This window comes from Muscardinus avellanarius, assembly GCF_963383645.1.
Source record: "Muscardinus avellanarius genome assembly, chromosome: 15".
Taxonomy (NCBI): Eukaryota; Metazoa; Chordata; class Mammalia; order Rodentia; family Gliridae; genus Muscardinus; species Muscardinus avellanarius.
In genome coordinates, this window is record NC_137801.1 from 77,597,307 (window position 1) to 77,613,734 (window position 16,428).

The 16,428-nt window shown below is 40.1% G+C and overlaps 1 pseudogene across 1 annotated transcript; it reads right to left on the reverse strand.

The window, feature by feature from the left end:
- Positions 1 to 1,607: 1,607 nt before the first annotated feature.
- Positions 1,608 to 7,203, reverse strand: LOC308274018 (RNA-binding protein EWS-like; annotated as a pseudogene). The gene is made up of 3 exons: positions 7,119 to 7,203; positions 2,861 to 3,297; positions 1,608 to 2,702 (listed from the first exon to the last, which is right to left on the reverse strand). The product of its transcript is annotated as an RNA-binding protein EWS-like (transcript).
- Between the last annotated feature and the right edge of the window lie 9,225 nt (positions 7,204 to 16,428).

Consider the following 16,428-nt stretch of genomic DNA (forward strand, 5'->3'; position numbering starts at 1 on the left):
ATGTAGGTGATAAGATCTAAACATGCATGATGCAAGAAAGCATCATTTTAAACTTTTTATTGGCACATATTAATGGGGTTCAGTGTGATATTTCCATCCATATATATAGTAATGCACTGATCAAATCCAACCTCCCTTTCCCCAACACTCTCCCCACATACATATCCTTCCTAATCACTATTATATTTCCAAGTTGATATTTTTTAGCTCCTGGGTCCATCCTTGAAAGTCAATTGGCATGTACCTCTTGCTAGAGCCTTTGTTTCTTTTATAGACCAAAATGCAAATCTGATGGCTAGAAGGGGTGTAGCCATCTTGGGCCATTGGTTCACATTAGAAATAGAAGGCACAAAAAGTAGATTAACATGTTAGAAAAAGCCTGGGTTGCTCACATCTTGTAGAACACAGGTGTCCTATCAGCCTCAGACAGCCAGCCAGCCTTCATGCTTCGGTGTCAGAGATAAATGTCTAACTTGTTTAAGTTTCTTTCACCAAGAGATAAAACAAATTCTAACTCCTGAACACAAGGAGGGTAATACTAAATGTTTCCCATCCTTGAGGGCTTTATGAATGATGATCTAGCTCAAGAAAGAGCAATGTTGTTCGACAGACACTAGCTTTCATTGTGAAGATCTCAAGAAGCATTAATGAAGGGAAAATAATTACAAAAATAATGAAATGGCATTACCTCAGTGTGGCCTTCTCCCATTTTTAGTGTAGCCAGCATAATCGGAACACTATTGTATCATTCTCTATAGCTAATGCATTAGCATAAATAGAACATTAAAATGTATATGATAATTATTCAAATATAATGATAAAAGGAAGAGGCTACCAAAAGCCATCCATGGTGCTGAATCCCCACACAAGGAAATATCATTACATTTTAAGAAGGACCAGTGTTGATGCTAACAACAGAAATGTACTATTTTCAGAACTGTGTATATATTTTTTTTTAACCATTTGTTTTCATGTTTCTTCACAAATGGCGAAAAATACTACAGTACAGATAAGGAATAATCATAAGGTTGGGGCCAACATTATAAACATGAAATTATAAATTTAAAACATTTCTGTTTTAAAAAATAAGTCTGAGCCGGGCATGGTGGCGCACGTTTGTAATCCCCGCGTTTGGGAGGCAGAGACAGGAGGATCGCGCAGGTTCGAAGACAGCCGCATACGCTGGCTTAAGAGACCCTGTTTCCAAATAAAAATATAAAATAGGTCTGGGAGTGTAGCCCGGAAGTAGAAGGGCTTCCAGGAACCCCAGTACCACCAAAAATCAATAAATAAATAAGTCTGGTAAGTCAGAGCAGCTTTGAGAGGTCTCAGCATCCAGTAGGGCCTTTCTCTGTGTTCCTAGCAGAGCTCTCCTTTATCCATCTTTCCAGGTCCTCCACATCTACCTCTTCTTTTTCCTATCTGTTCCATCAAAGGTCTTGTGGTCCCTCCTGGACTTCCTCATCTTCTTCTGCCAAAGCTGCCTCTGTCCACCCTCACAGTCACCACACAAGCTACCTCTGCCTCTACTACAGCCATCGGGACCACCACAGTCCATGAGGCTGCCTCCTTCTCCTCACACACCATCAGGGTCAACTCTACCACTATCACCACCCAGATAAGGGTGAGTGGACGAAGCCCTGGGACTTTAAGGACTTACACTGGCTAAACTTTGTTCTCCAGAGGAAGTTCTGGTTTCCGCAACCTGGATTGGGACACTGACATTAACTAGGAGGACATTTCCTCCTCCAGAAGGGTTTCCTCAGGAACCAAGGCATCCTCTTGGGTTAAAGCCACCTCTGTCTCCTCCAAAGCCTCCCATGAGGCCCATGGGTCCCCCAGGACTTCCTGGGCCACCTGAACCTCTACTGAACTATAGCAACATCCCTGCCCTCGGGGGAAGGCATGCCACTCCTCGTGCTATTCATTGGAGGCTTCTTCCAAGCCAGAGAGACTTCCAGTTTGCTCCCTTGAAAATCTTTTTCAACAAACTACTCCATAGCAGCCTGGGCAGTAGGTGGGTCTTCACAGGACACGGTGGCCTCACCTTTGGGCTTTCCTATTTCCTTGTCCAGGTAGATGGGGATCATGGATTACCCATATCTCTTGTTCTTGTTCATCTTAATAGCCCTATACTGCTTAAAGAAGCCTACCATATCATCAAGAGTCACATTGTCATTTAATCCTTGTACATAAACTGCACTATCGAGTCTTCATCAGGATCTACAGAAGGGCCTACGTTAAGATCTGGTCCTTCTGGTTTATTGAAGACACCTCACTCTCCAGCGCTGTCCATTCCACCAATCCTCCTCCCTGCCCACCTCTGCTCATGCCTCCATGATCCAATCCTCCTTTTCGTCCACCCCAGTTATCAAGCCCACCTGTTCTCTGGTTCTTTCCTTGTCTGGAAAATCCTTAAGATTCCTGCCATAAACACTCATGCTACTGGGGTGGTCCTGTCAGAATGAACTCTGCTGCCCGTAGCTGCATCTATGCTGGCTCTGTTGACTTGGAGCCTGGTTGTAGGATGCATTTTGGGGAAGGGGGGCAGAGGTAACTAGTGGAAAGCTGCTGCCCATAGCTGCTTTGTTGACCATAGCTACTCGGCTGTCTTGTGTATAGCTGCTCAGCTGCCCATAGGTGTTCTGCTGAGAGCAACTGCTCTGATTATACCTAGTGGGCTGTGTAGATGAGTAGCTAGTAGAAGAATAAGGTGGAGGTTTGATGACTGGCTGCATAGGCTAGCTCCCAGGAACCTGGAGATAACTATAGTTACTCTGTATCTTAGGCTGGGCTGGTTATAACAGCCTGTGCTAGATGAACTAGTCTCAGTGAGCTTGTTACCATACTGTGGTCTTACAGGTGCAGTGGCTGCCTGGTGCAGCCCATAGGCTGTGTAAGCAGGCTGAGCCATATGCAGACTAAGCTGCATAGGAGGCCTGAGTAGTGGTGACCACAGCAGTGGTGGTATCATAAGCACCAATGCCATGCCACGGCACAGGCTGGATATATGCATGGGGGTGGGGGGGGGTGCAGCTGGAGCAGTATAGCCAGTAGAAGGCTGTCTACACAAAGCTGCATATGCAGTCTGCCCATAGGTAGCAGTGGTCTGAGCCTGGGTGTAGCTGACATCAGTAGGCTGCCCATAGGTTCCATAGCTTTGTTGCTCATGTGCCTAGGTTGTCCGTGCATATCCTTGAGATGCCCAGGCGGTGTAAGCACTATAGCTCTGCTGGGCTGCAGCTTGGCTGTAGGTACTGTAATCTATCTGTGGACACCTTTTTCTCTCCCTACACTCTTTTAGTAAAAGGGAAAAAAACATTATTTTATGTCTTTAACGGCCCATCATCCACAAATATTTATAACTGTTACTGCACATCATTAATGTTTGGTGGTTTTAGAAACAGACCTGGAGGTCTGACCTTTTGAGTCAAGAGGAGTAACTGCCTGCTTGGACCAAAGTTAGAGCTTCCAAAGATAATGTAACGATGTCTGCCTGCCTATCTCTCAGAAGTTATGCTTGAAATCAAGCCATATAGGCCTGAGTTCAACATCCTCTGGGGATATTTTCTTGCCTCAAAAATATCTTGATTGCAAGAAGTGAAGAACAATGTACATTTTTGAAACATGAATGCCTGTCTCTCCCACATCATGGTCCAGACAGCACAAAATCACCTAAGAAGCCATACTTGATTGTCTATTTCATATACCTTCTGTTGCAGACATGTGGAGAAGCAAAACTGTGAGCTGCCCCAGTATTTCCCTCGAGCCAAAAATCTGCCGAGTTCTCTGGGCAGATTTTCAGCTGCTGTAGCCCAGTTTAGGGAAGGCAGCTGTCGGGTACATTTGGCCACACACCTAAATGGAAGCCTCCAGCATTTTGAACAGAAAATGACATTGCAGAGATAGTGGAAGAGAGTCTGTACCAATGGGAGCTTGGGTAAGGGCTTGGAAAAGCAAATCATTTTTCTTGGTGTCTTTTTAAATTGTTGGCTGAGCCTAAAATCAGAGATAACTTATGAACAGGAAATACTTGGTCCTTGCATTTTGAAAGGCCAGCCTGACAAGAGGAAGAAAGAGGATTTCTTCAAAAGGTCTTCAACAATTAAAATTGAGATACATGGGACAATTACTGCCACTAATACAAATCCAGTCACTCACCAAAAGCACATCTATTCTTGGTCCTCACATGCTAATGCCCTGGAATACCACTGACTCTTAGCAATCTCCTACCTTGCCTACCACAGTTAATATCATCTGTGTCAAGGAGCCAGATGACTGCTATTTTAGTCAGGGTAGGTCGGTCTAAGTTGCTGTAACAGATAATCTCCATATTTTAGTAGCTTAACATAACAGAAGTTCATTTCTCACTCATGGCATAGTGGGAGGTGTGCTGGGTTCTTCTCCCCTAACCAAAGCAGCTTCCATATTTTATTCCTACCAGCTTGTGGCTTCTTGGTAGTGTGGAGGCTCTGCCATCCACATAGGCTAGAAAAAAAAGGGTAGGAAAGGCACAGTAGCTACTGATCTACTCTCAGCCTGGAAGTGATACTTGTGTGGCCATCCTAATGGCAAGGAAATTTGAGAAATAGCCAAGACTGCAAGTTTATCAGCAAGCGCTGTCTGTTTTCAGTAGAGGTGCTAAGCAAACTGAACGTGTGAGTTGAGCCTATAGCTACTCTTCAAAATAAGCTTTAAATGACCCCAGAGGGGGAAAAAAAATTAAGCATATAAACATCACCACAAAGAGAAAGAGGAGAGGGAGAAAGGAAGCCTGACCATGAAGAATACTTTTAGTAATTTCTGTGATAAACCACAGGAAGTCTCAAGTGAGGACAAAGGACCAACAGAGAAGGTGAAAAGGGCTAAGGCACAGACACACCAGTCTGTTTCCAGGAGGATGCATTAGCCGACTCTGTACTGAAAAGGACCAAAAGTAAGATGACCAAAAAAGAAATAAAAGGTAAATTGGACACCATTTACAGTCAGAGAGAAATACAAAAAAAGTTTTAAGGATTAGCGGCACAAAAAAATACAAAGAAGAAATGAAATAATGGGGTGTTAAAAAAAAAAGAAAAACCCTGAAAACTGACCAAGGACACACAATCTCCTATTCATAAGCATGGGAAGTTAATGAAAAAGAATCTATAAGAAAAATAATAGAAGAAATCACCACAACTCTCCTCTAAAATTACACAAGAAGGAAGAAATAATTTTAAAAGACTTTTAAAATACATGTGAAATACTGATGATGTCAGAAAAGCAGTGTTTAAATTCTTTAATTAAAAAAATGGCTAGTATTTGTTTAGAAGTGTTAAAAATAGCATGTGACATTGGGGACAATTTTTTTTTCTAAATCTACCAACAGTCTCTCTTGAAGGGTGGAATGAGGAAGGAGAAATGTAAACCAGTTTACATAAAATAAAATTCTAGGAATCATTGCAAACCCTTGGGATAAATCTTCAGCTAAAACTATTTCATAAAAAAAGTTAATTTTAAAGCATTAGAATTTAAAATAAAATGTATAACCTGAGCAGGGTGGCACATACCAGTAATTCCAGTACTTGGAAGACTGATACAGGATGATCTCAGGTTCAAAGCCAGCATCATCATTTCTGCAAGGCCCTCAGCAACTTAGCAAGACTCTGTTTCAAAATAAAAATAAAATAGGGCTGGGATATAGCTCAGAGGTAGAGTGCCTCTGAGTTTAATCCTCAGTACCACAAAAAAAGAAAATGTATGAAGTAAAAAAGTTGAGTAGTTCATGTAATAAATAAGAGAACATTTATAAGAGAAATTAGAAATGTGAATATTAGAGTTTAAAAATTCAAGATCTTGCCCTTGGATTTAAAATTCAAATGCACGAGTACCAGGGAGATATAAGTATCTGGAAAAGGTATAGGTGAGGTTAAAGGAAAATATAGAGGTTTTCATAAATAAGAAATATAATTCTCTGCTTTTCCCTGATCTAGATCAGACAGTAACTAGATTATTGGGTTCTAATCAGATAATACGGTAAATATAAAAAGAAGATGTGACCCTGTAGAATCTTTCCCATGTTTGGCTGTTGGGTTCCATTTCATGTCTTAGAAACTGTTATCTACATTTCTCAGTGAAATTTCCTAATTGCCTTGGGTCTAATCATCAAAAGATAAAGGAACAGAGAGTACAGACCTCCAGAGTCAAAGGGAAACAATGAATGAATCCATCCTAGCAGATTCAATACCCTGCTCCTGCTTGTGACACAAATCCTGCCGAGTTTGGCATTACATACTGGCATAAAGTTCACCTTCAGGGAAAAGGTGACTCTAAGGTCATATGAACAAACATAACTGGTTCTGTCAATCCCCAGCACTAAAAAAAAAAAAAAAATAAGTAGGTCTGAGGATAGAATAAAGGAAACATTTCAAATAGCACTTCCAAATCTAAATAGGTAAACTTACGGTAAGATAAATATCATTAAGGAGTTGTAATTAATTATTCAGTTCAAAAAGGCATCAACTACAGTCCACATTTCATTGAGGTGAAGGTCCTTTTACATCAAATACAAGGAACCTACAACTTGCAACCCAGATTCTGATTTCATGATATTTCCTATGTAGAATTCCCCCCGCATCGTGCTCATCTTTGGAAAATTTCAATATCAAATAGCATTGTGCATGTTATAAACTCTGTAAAATGAAATGGAACATTTCAAGAAAACAATTCTGAAATTAACTGTGTTTAAGTTTTCAGATTTTTCTGAGATAGGCTTTAGATAAAAATGAAAGATAATAGATCCCTGTACAGTTTAATACATACATATTCTACATTTATATATCAATATACATCTTTTTTTTTTGGTGGTACTGGGGTTCCTGGAAGCCCTTCTACCTCCGGGCTACACTCCCAGACCTATTTTATATTTTTGAAACAGGGTCTCTTACGCCAGTGTGGCTGGCTTCGAACCTGCGCGATCCTCCTGTCTCCGCCTCCCAAGCGCGGGGATTACAAGCGTGCGCCACCACGCCTGGCCTATCAATATACATCTTAAACTCCAGAGACATACATCCCCCTCATCACTTTTCCTAGTTATAACAACTAAGGGATACAGCTAAGAAAGAGATAAAATTTCTCACTTTCCAAGTCTGGGATATATTCCTTATTGAGGGCAATTATCTTCTCTAACAGGTAGCTGATTTCAGCCATGAGACACATGGCCATGTCAGCCAAGGACCCAAGTGGAAAGCCTCCAGCTGAGGTCAACTGGAAGATGTGATCTAATCCAAAGAGGAGCTCAGTGAGTGGCCGAGCAGCAGTTTAGGACTGAAAATCTCAGGGACAACCAGTCACACCGGCCCACAGGCAAATAACTAGATCAACAGTGCGGAGGAGCTCCAGCGAGGGCAATAACATCCCTGTGTACATGGGAACCTGGACCTTCCGTCTCCTTCATCCACCTGCTCCAACCCCAAGCACCGCAGGAGGAGAATGACGAGAGACATGGAGACTAGCCTTGAAGTATGAAAGAGAATAAAGTTTCTAAATAATCAGGACTGAATCTCTTAGAAATTACTGAAGATGGCTTTGTTAACGAAAAGTGTCTAAGGAGGAGATCAAAATCCCTGCTCTTGAGAGGCTGAGACAGGAGGATCACACAGGTTCAAAGCCAGCCTCAGCAACTTAGTGAGACCCTGTTTCCAAATAAAATATAAAGTAGGTCTGGGAGTATAGCCCAGGAGGTAGAAAACCTCTGGGTTACCCACCCAGTACCATCAATCAATCAATCAATCAATCAATCAATAAATAAATAAATAGGATGAGATCAGACAAAGGCCTTTAGGAAACTTGGTACCAGGCAGAAAGATGGAACAATGCTCCAGAAAGATGGCTGGTGGCAGTCGTACTGAAAGACAACACTGCTTCCTGTGTATACTGCCAACAAGTTGAGGCTCTTCACTAAACTTGTCACATATGAAATACATATTTAGAAACTTTCCAAACTGAGTATAAACTTTGCCTCCCTGCTGTTTCTCAATCTAATTCTATGTGCATCTAACGACATATCTATAAAATAACTGGAAATGCCTTGTATTTGAATGGTGCCTTTAATTCCACCTAGTTCTTTAGAAACAAAATGTTTGTTAATCTCACGATAGTTATTTTGACAGCTAAAAGCACACAGCTAGAAAACGGTGAAAACAGGACTCAAAACTAACTCTCAGATGCTATAAAACTCAAAGTGAGGATTTCCATTTTTATCTCTAGTCAGTTTCCAGCCTGGGCTGGGCTTGTTTTGTTTTGATTTTCTGTGCACTGGCGCCAGCGAGGTTCATCACTTGCCACGTGACATCTGCCTCTCCATGGCCTCTTTGCTTTTTCCCCCTGGTGTTTCTACCTAGCCTCCCCCTTCACCATTGTTCCTCTCCCCGCCCCCCTCCACAAGCCCATCCTCACCCACTTATCACAAACAAAGCAGTCACTGGTAACAATTACCAGAATCAGTGGCAGCCTATTTTGTCAACTTTTTCATCACTTTGACAAACTATCTAATAAAAGAAACTTAGAGAGAGAACACCTGATTTGGGTTTATGGTTTCAGAGGTTCAGTCCATGGTCTACTGGCTCCAAGGCAGAAACATCATAGGAACAGTGCATCAGGACATGGCACAAAACACTGCTCACCTCATGTCTTCTGGATGCAAAGAGAAAGAGGTGGGGGTCAGGGACAGATCTAGTCCTCAAAGCCCATGTCCCCAGTGACCCAGGAAGTACTCCTCCAGTCATGTGGTACCTAGGATGGTCTTGCAGAAAACAAACCAAGCACAGGAGTACTCAGGACTCAGTTGCAAAAAAAAAAAAATCATATGGAGTCAAAGCTGTTGAGAGAATCAAGGGTTTGGTAGACCCCCCAATACACACACACACACACACACACACACACACACCCCTTCAGTGAGAAGGAGAGGCATATCAAATCAAAACTGGTATTTGTTCTTTAGTGTCCAATGTAGAAAATCATATACCAAAGGAAAGCCCTTATAAAATGATTATAATATTAGAGAAAAAATAAACAGTGTATTTATTATCACTACATGTTAAAGTTGCTCTGAGGAATAGCAAGATTGACTCAAAAATGGCAATATCCTTATTTCTCTAGCTCAGCACTCTGATTGTCAGAGATATTCCTGTGTATATTAGTAAATGATAAGTCTAGAAGGAAGCCAAAGGGAGAAAATTGAAGGCATTACCCTGAAAATTTTGACAGCTTCCTACCACTTATCCTTCCCCAAAATTATCTGCTAAAATATATAAGGGAATATATATTATAATTATATATTCCCTTATATATATGGATTATATATAATTATATATTATATATTAATTATATATTATATATTAATTATATATATGTTATATATAATAATTATATATAATTATATAATATATATAATTATATATTTTATAATATAATTATATATAATTATATAACTATATATAATTATTATATAATATAGTGGTTATATATAATAATTATATATTATATATTAATTATATATATTATATATAACGCATATATATTAGCTATATATATGGGTTATAATATTGTTCTCTTTGTCTACAACATACTGTAGCTAACATACTCAGGCATGAGAAGTGATGGGATATAACATTCACTGAGTATCTGCTCTGAGTCAGGTACTGAATTAGGAGCTTTATAAATGCAACAACATCATTTAGTTTTCCTCAAAGTCCCACAAGGTTATCTGCACTTTCAGGAAATAAGCTGGTACTTAGAATTACAATCCCTATCAGTCTCATCTCATAGGCCCATACATTTTTTTTCTATTTTAGTTTTCCCAGGCCTAAAGGTTTTTGTCAGTGATAACACCACAGATTGTGCCACTTACTCACCAAATTATTTTGGAGGGATGTCTGAGAAATCGGATGGGTTGAGGACTTCAGGAATCTTGCTACCAGGCAGAAAGATAAAACAATGTACAACTTGTAGCAGTTGTTCAGAAAAACAAAACTACTTTCTGTTTATGCCACTGGTAAGGTGAGACTCTTCAATAAACTTTTAATATATAAAATACATATTCAAACCAGGCGTGTTTGCACCCGCTTGTAATCCCCACGCTTGGGAGGCGGAGACAGGAGGATTACGCAGGTTCGAAGCCAGCTACGCTGGCTTAAGAGACCCTATTTCCAAATAAAAATATAAAACTAGGTCTGGGAGTATATCCTGGAGGTAGAAGGGTTTCCAGGAACCCCAGTACCACAAAAAAAAAAAATACATATTCAGAAATTTTCCTAAATGAGTATAAGATTTGCATCCCCTGCATTTTCTATAGATGTCCATGTCAAGTATCTATGAATAAGAAGTAGTTTTTGCCCATGCCATTGAAATTTTAGGGTATGTTTGTTACTAAGCATAGCTTAGCCTATCATACTTACTACAGATGGGCATGTCATCTTTAGTTAACCAGAGAGATGGTGGAGGAGGTGGAACAATACCAGAAGAATAATGACCTCTAGGACAAAGCTAATAAGTATATTCATCCTGACTAGAGAAATAAGGCAGTAGAATGTCTTATTGACAAAAATAGGACTTTTAATTAAGGACATTAAAAAACAGGATGCCACATCAGTTCTTTTTAATAAGACTTAAAAATCTTTCGCTACCTTAATGCAACTGAAGAGAAGACTGTGGCTGTCTCTTTAATTCTCCAATTTATAAGTGCATTAGTCAAAGCTGGGCGTGGTGGCACACGCTTGTAATCCCCGCGCTTGGGAGGCAGAGACAGGAGGATAGTGCAGGTTCAAAGCCAGCCACACGCGCTGGCTTAGGAGACCCTGTTTCCAAATAAAAATGTAAAACTAGGTCTGGGAGTGTAGCCCAGAGGTAGAAGGGCTTCCAGGAACCCCAGTACCACCAAAAAAAAAAAAAAGTGCATTAGTCAGGGTTCCCAGAGAAGCAGAAACAATGGGAAAGATAGATTAGATAGATAGATAGATAGATAGATAGATAGATAGATGATAGATAATGATTATGATGCTGAAGATGTTGTACAAGATAAGGAGAAATTAGAGGCAATGGTGAAAGTCTACGTGGAAAGTCCTGAGAACCAGGAGCATTGGTGTCATGTTTGAAGACAAGAGAGAGATGTCCCAATTTAGAGAGTGAATTCACCCTTCCTCTGCCCTTTTGTTCTATTTGGACCCCTAAGGGATTTGATAATGCCTGCTTGCCTTGCCTTGGAAGATCTTTACTCAGTTGACTTATTCAAACACTAATCTTTTCCAGAAGCACTCTTACAGATACATCCAGAAATAATAATTTATCAGCTGTATGAACATCTCTACACCTAGTCAAATTGACACATAAAATTAACCATCACATGAGTCAGGAGGGTTACAGGTTTGTGGCCAGCCTCATCTGCTTAGTGAGGTCCTCCACAACTTAGTGAGACCCTGTTTTGAAATAATGAATAAAAAATAGAGATGAGGGTATAGGTCCAAGGTAGAATGCCTCAGGGCTCAATCCCTGGTACCGCAAAAAAAAAAAAAATTAACCATCACAATAAGGAAATTACTCCTTCCTTTCTGCTTGCACAGAAAGTAAACACATAACTATTATCTCTTTCATTTGGGTCATATGGACAGTCAACCCATAGAGTTCACTACATTGAGTGGATATCTATTATAAGCCTGAGATTTCAAATTTGGTAATCTATAATAATCTAATAAACAATTAAAGTTTCCCCTTTAGAATGGGCTATTGATTCTTTCCACAAATATTTAAGTACAAATAAAGATAACCACAGAAAAGTAAACATTGGGAAAGTTATGAAGTTAGAAAAGATTATCTTCAGTGTTCCACTTCAATTTAAATATTTTCCTTTATGTTTTCTCCCTTTATTTCTTCCTCAGATACCAAGAAAATACAATTTTTCCTCTTCATTCTTAGAATCTCATGTAGGTCACCTCTAGCAACACACCAGCATCCTCAAACCAACCAGACTTTAGTTCTAGGACTTGTGTTTCCTGGGACGCCCATGAGTTCTTATATTTCCATTCCTAGTTGGGGCATTTACTTGTATGTTACCTCCAGTTAACTTGATGATATGTTTGACAAAGGTTTGCAAAACATACTTAAATCCACAGAAGTGAGAAGTGTGGAGATTTCTAGCATGAGGGCAAGCCAACAGAAAAATGATTCTTCAATAAGACTTTTTTTTGGTACTAAGAATTGAACTCAGATAATTCTACTACAAGATACACCACTAGCCCTTTTATTTTTTTAATACTGTCTTTATAGGTTGTTAAGAATCTGTCTATGTTGCTGAAGCTATCCTCAAACCTGTGATTCTCCTGTCTCAACCTACCAAGACCTAGATTACAGGCATGTGACACCACACCCAGAAGATCTCCTTTTTAATACCTCTACAATAAATTAAAAGTAAACATATTCCAAGCTCTCTTTAACTATTGAACTATTACCTTCCCCCTTTCTGCTATTCTACACAGACCCACAACCCCAATAGAACCCTCTACTCCAGCTCCCCCAGTTCATAATGCTCTGAAATGCATTTCCTGTGGGTCTTAAGTACACACTTCAAAATGCACTAGTCGTTCAAGCATTCACCTTATTTTACTTTAGTGGTGGACAAGGAATGTGTGTGGGGGGCAGAGGGTTAATCCTGAACTAAAAAGTAATAGAATAGAAACAACACGAAGAACCTGGACAGCCTGAAGGCAGGATTAGGAAACTACATGACTGAGCAAGAAATAGGGCCCCTGACAACCAGGCTAACTGCTTGACAAATTTGCCTCAGGCCAGCCCTTCTCACACACAGGGAGTACGTCTTCTTCCATTACTGTCAAACATTTAAATCACTCTTTAAGATGCAACTCTAAAGATCACCTTGTTTGCTTTGTCAGTATTTCATTCTTCTGCTTATTCATTCAATTCTGTCTAATATGAAAGACTAATAGGAAAAGCATTAAGATTTCTTGGTCAAGTCTGGACTATATTATGATGGTGGTGAACTAAAGGCCCATTTAGGGATCTTTGATAAAAGTTAACTTCAAGTCATAGCTTGGGCTTCCATAGTAAGTCTACCTACACACACACACACACACACACACACACACACACACACACCCCTTTAACCTAAAGAACTCCACCTCATCCAACACCAAAGAGGGATACTCAGACCTCCTTGGAAAAGGGCCAAAGGATACTAACATGTGAAGAAGGAGAAAAGAGTCCAGGGTACACTTAAATCATAATAGCAAGAAGTATGAAAGTAAGTCCTACAGGCAGTATGGACCTTTGAAATACAGTAACCATGCTCAGTAATAGAAAGGCATCTTGTGAACACTTAGAGAAGCAACTGCACCATGTTTGGCAACAGAATTAGAAGAAATGGAAAGGGAGGCATGCTGGGGGAAAGTGTAAAAGAGAAAGAATAGAAAAATGTGTCTCCATAATAGAAAGAACAATAGGGGACAGGCTGTCAAAATGCTCAAAATCAAGTTGCAGTGATCGGAGACAGAAAACGATGTGAAATATCTCAAGGAAAATGGATAGTGTAGACAATAAGCTCCAACAGCTTATGAAAAAAGAAATCAGAAAAATCAGATAAAGGAATGTACGAAGATTGCTGAAAGGAATGAGACTTTTTGCAGAAGTAGCTCGCTCACGAGTAACACTTATAAACTTGTAGGTCACAGCAGGAAATACAGAAAGTAGTCTTGCCAACCTAATGCAAGTATCACCTTTCATGATTTCCTCTGCAGAAACTATCTGACTTTACCTATGATACCAGAAACAAAACCAGCCTGGATCTGTTCACCCACCTCAGAGATCAGCTACCCTTCCAAGTCATTCTGTATGCGTTCCAACGTGACTTCAAACTTAAATGCCTTTTATCACTGTGTCTCTGATGTTGATTAAATAATTTTCAACTCCCATGTGCAAAATATAATATCTCTAGCTTTCTTCAATCCCAGTGAAACATGAGCCATTTTCTTCAATAAAACACACAAAGGTGTTAAGTTCATAAAATGCCTCATTTTTAGTTTGTTGATTAAAAGTCCAGAGGACAGCACTCTAGACCTTCCATCCTGGTGGAATCTTAGATGTGTCTGTTGAGCTAGCAAAGTTACTTAGTGAATGCTGACCATGTATTTATAAAGCTCATATGTTAGGATAAAGAAGCCTGGCATGATATCTTGTCTCTTGTGAACCAGAACATAGGACCTCTGCATATCACATTATATCATCATCAATCTCAGTTGTCATACTGTGCACCAGTAGCAGAAAATGATGTATGGATCTGAGAATCTCTGGGGTCAGAGGTGGGAAGTCAAGGTCAGTTTTGAAGTGTAACAAATTAAGTCCCTGAACTCAGCCAACACTGAGGTTCCACAAGCAAATGAACTGATCTAAGAGAAATTAAAACAGGCAACATTAAAGTAGAAGGTAACAAAAGAAAAGGTGGAGTGTGGGGAAAAGAAAAGAACATGACAGAGAACAGAGGTAAAAGCAACAATATCCTTGAGTGTCATCTCTCTCCTTCCTCAGAGTGAGAAGTAATTGGTATCCTGAGTAGGTTGTCACAGACTAGCAAGAAGCATATGATGTCAGTAGGTTATTCTGCATGTATTGTCCCAAACTTCTTTCTTGACAACCAAGTCTGGCTACTGTGCTATCATTTCCCCTGTTACCAATCCAGAGGAAAGATTTCTAGAATGCTCTATTGAAGAAACAAAAAAAACTCTCTAAGACTTACCCTGAAACCTAGAGGATGCTGAACAAGTTCCTTGAAAAATACTTTTTTATCAAGTTGGACAATGACATGTAGGACTCAAGAGAAGGGAGTTCAGGAGGAAGGAGAGACAAGATGTGGGTCTAAAATGATCTTGTGCCTAGTGGGGAAACCTAAAAGTTGTTCACAGGAGATTCTGTGGGATGCAACTTGTCACCTATGAGATGAGACCTGAAATTGGAAGAAGCAGAGAGGATGTCAAAATAATGAGAACTCAAATCCTCAACATTTCTCAAAGTGTGGAGGACCTCAAAATCAACCGAGGACATAGCTAAAATAAAATGCAGATGGCCTGGGCCCTACTCTTGATTTACTCAATCAGAAAGTCTGGATATGGGCCTAGGAATCTGAATTTAAGAGCTTTCCCTATCATGTCCTCACTTCACTAACCCAAAAAATCCATCTATCTTTTTCTGTCTTCCTAGTATTAGTCACCTTCAAGGGAGAAAGAGGTAAAATTTCGTAGTTGATCTAATATCATAGAGGAAAATACAGACCATCACTCACTTCACCCCTTAGGGAAGAACAGGAAGGCAAGAGACAAAGCAACCCTTGGTATGAGCCTATTTCAGATCCCTAACACTGTGAAAGGTAGCTCTGTTAGGACCTGAGCTATTTGAAGTTTGGAAGCAGGGTTCCCAGGGTATGGTGGTATTCAATATGTGCTTAATAAATGTAAAGAAGGGGAGGCAGAGAAAAGAAGAGAGGAGAGAGAGAATAAATATGAGTGGAACACAGCCAGCCTAACCTTGTGTTAATTTCTACCCTGTGTTCACCCTCCCTCCCTCTTGCAGTCAATCTCTTTCATTACCACGTAGGATACTAGGGGTTCTCCTTCATCCGCTGACTTCTTTTGATGAAGGTTACTTGACCTACTGAGTTCAAAGATCCTCAATTCATGTTAAGTGCCATTCCCTCTGATTTTCCAATCTGTCAGCCTCTTGAAAAAACGTTAAGTACTTTTCTTCTATTTTACATTAAAGGCACCTTTCAAGGTCACAGCAGCTCGGAAGTACTTAAAGAGTACAGTGTGGATCAGTCCACAGCACTGAACCTCAGCCCCTCTCCATCTCACCCACTAGTGGCTCTGCCTTGGCAGACCTACTGCAGACCACGAACCATGCCACTTCCTCTGGCCCTGAATGTGTTAGAGTGGGTAGTGAGGAGAGCAGAGAACAAGGAGGAGCAAGCTTTGGGGAAATTTTCCAGGTTTGTCTCCCTCTGCACCACAGGGCCTCTGATTTTCTCAGTCCATCATAAAGGACCTGGCCAACAACATGCTCACTGTCAGTGATACCCTGTTTCCACCCCAAATATTAAATGCTACAATGCCACTATTTCTAAAAGAATGTTCTGTGCCTCTAGGATTAGGCTGTTGAAAATGGAAGGAGGAAGAGAGAGAGGAAAAAAGGAAAGAAAGAATTTCACTATCTTAACTTCTTAGTAAATTTCAAAAAACATCAAGACTGAAATTAAAAGAAGCTTTAATCTTACCATTTATTAATAATCACTGTTGACAAGAGCTATATGCTTTCATCATTAAATTCGTAAATATTGCTGGGCTTGTGTGGCGCACGCTTGTAATCCCCACGCTTGGGGGGCAGAGACAGGAG